The sequence below is a fragment of the Bidens hawaiensis genome, unplaced genomic scaffold (genome assembly GCF_021521415.1).
Source record: "Bidens hawaiensis isolate Kalapana, Puna unplaced genomic scaffold, B.hawaiensis_p1.1 tig00019807_1, whole genome shotgun sequence".
NCBI lineage: Eukaryota > Viridiplantae > Streptophyta > Magnoliopsida > Asterales > Asteraceae > Bidens > Bidens hawaiensis.
In genome coordinates, this window is record NW_027493010.1 from 214,331 (window position 1) to 216,786 (window position 2,456).

At 45.6% G+C, this 2,456-nt stretch overlaps 1 pseudogene; it reads left to right on the plus strand.

The window, feature by feature from the left end:
* Positions 1-579: 579 nt before the first annotated feature.
* Positions 580-2,237, plus strand: LOC143559321 (BURP domain protein RD22 pseudogene; annotated as a pseudogene).
* Positions 2,238-2,456: the final 219 nt, after the last annotated feature.

The window sequence follows — 2,456 nt, forward strand, 5'->3', positions numbered from 1 at the left end:
GTGATCGTCTGGGTCGGATAGACCATCATAAGTGCCGATGTTGGACATCTGTTTGGCACTTCTCGGGGCGATTGCTTCCGCAATGTCCCTTGCAAACTTGGATGTTACCGCATTTGCAGCAGTTGGTCTAAAGGTTTTGGAGAAGTCGCGTGGGTTCCCCCCGCGTTCCTTGGTTTGAAGGTTTCTCCGAAATTCCTTCTTGGTTGGAAGTCCGTTTTTTTACGCTTCCCTTTTGCCCTATGGCGAGGGTTCGCGTCAGTGTCGGATTCCTCCCGATCATCGTCCGAGTACTCGCACTCACTGTTCAAGTTGAGCTGTTGTCGAGTGCTCCCGAATTCGTCAGCCTGTTGGAGTGAACGCAAGCGTTCATCCAACTCAGCTTGGAATTCCTTCTGACATGCTTCGGCCCACGCCTTAACTTGATCGAGTGTTTGGCGAGGGAGCCTCGTCTGTTTCTCCAACTGGGAATCAGTGAACCCCAGTGAAATATTGTTTACTGCACTTGCCCCGGCTTGAGTAACCGGGGTAGTGTTCGTAAAATTTGTGTAACCGCCGGTGTTCCCCCAAGTAGCTGGGGTTATGGTTACCGGGGTTTCTTGGTCACTTACTGGCCTTGGGACCGGAGTAACGTTAACCATTTTTTCAGAAGTTTTGAAAAAACTGAATTAGTTCTAGCTTTTATACACGGATGGCGCCAATGAAGAAACACTAATCGACCCCGAGTAGATTATGTATAATATTCCTGTTCTACCAACTACGGGCTACGCACGTGCCATGCTGGTTGGTGGGTAGGCAGCAGCTGATAGTGACCAGGCCGGCTGTGTACTATCACTTTTCCACCAACTGCAGGCTATGTGCGTGCCACGACAAGGGTTGGTGAGAGTAGGCAGCGGCTAATAGTGACAAACAGTACTAGAGCATGCTCCTCGTACTGTTTGTCGGTGAGCTGTCACCCTGTGATTGGTTCATGGGCTGCTTTGGTCAGATCTTGTCTATTTTGTCCATACCTTGGCAGGTATAGTACAAAAGATCTTCCAGAAGCATACGGACTGGCTCATTTGGGCGGGAGTATTCCCGCCTTGCTCATTCCTTCAGGTGACACTGAATTATTGAGTGTGCCTTGTGCGTGTAGCCTTGCTATTAGTGCGGGTAGCCTTCCCTGATGGCTTGTATCCGCAGCTGCGGGGACAGGCGGGGTACTTCACCATTGGGAGGCTTTCCCTGCGTGAACAGCTGGCGTACTGCGCGTAAGGTCTTCATTTCTGAGCATGGTGGGTCCTGCGGAACCAGTTGGTCCTTGCGCAAACGTCCCTCTTCAAGGTGAGTCTTGCAGGTCCAACTGGGCTCTGCTGGGACCTACCTCTTCGTACGTTGTTGGCAAAGGAGGTGTTATCGTACGTTGTCACAACAAGAAAAAGCCAGTAGACGTAGAGGTGTCTCCGTTTTCATATAAGTATGCTGCCGCTGATGATCAACTCAAAGATGACCCAAATGTTGCACTTTTCTTCCTTGAAAAGGACATGCATAAAGGCAATGCTATGAACTTACATTCACCAAAACTACAAGCCCATCATCAACTTTCTTACCCTGTAAAGTTGCTGACACGATACCCTTTTCATCAAAGAAGCTCCCCGAACTGTATACGCGTTTCTCCATCAAACCTAACACGGCAGAATCTGAATCAATGAAGAAAACGATCGACGAATGTGAGGATAAGGGTATGGAAGGTGAGAAGAAGTATTGTGCTACTTCATTAGAGGCCATGGTGGATTTCAGTACATCCGAGTTAGGTAAAAAGGTTAAAGCGGTATCCACAGAGGTAAACGCTAGAAAAAGTACTCCGTTACAAAAGCACACAATTGCAGAAGCCAAGAAATTAGCTTCCGATGTGGCGGTGGTTTGTCACAAACAAAACTATCCATATGCGGTGTTTTATTGTCACAAAACCATCACCACCAAAGCGTATGTGGTATCTTTGTTGGGCGTAGACGGGACGAAAGTTATAGCGGTTGCAGTGTGTCATACAGACACCGCAAAGTGGAACCCTAAACATTTGGCGTTCAGGGTTCTAAAAGTAAAACCGGGGACTACTCCGGTTTGTCATTTCCTACCTGAAGATCATGTTGTTTGGGTACCATACTAATGACATATATTTAGTAATTTATAAATTATACCGAGAATAATTAATGCCCACTTGGTGTGATATGTATCTTAGGGCTTGTAATTTACGTTAGAGATGCTATTTATGTAAACTATTACAGGATACGATTGTTATGATCATATCGTTGTGTTTGATTATGTTTATATTACTTTGTAAACAAGATTGTATTGTGGATTTAGTTATTCATATACCTTGGAACTCTTTATATTTAAAAAAACCAGTTTGGTTTTGATCAGTTCTATCAGACTCTTTTTGTAGCTTGCAATATTTGAATTATAGACCTGTCATCTAAATA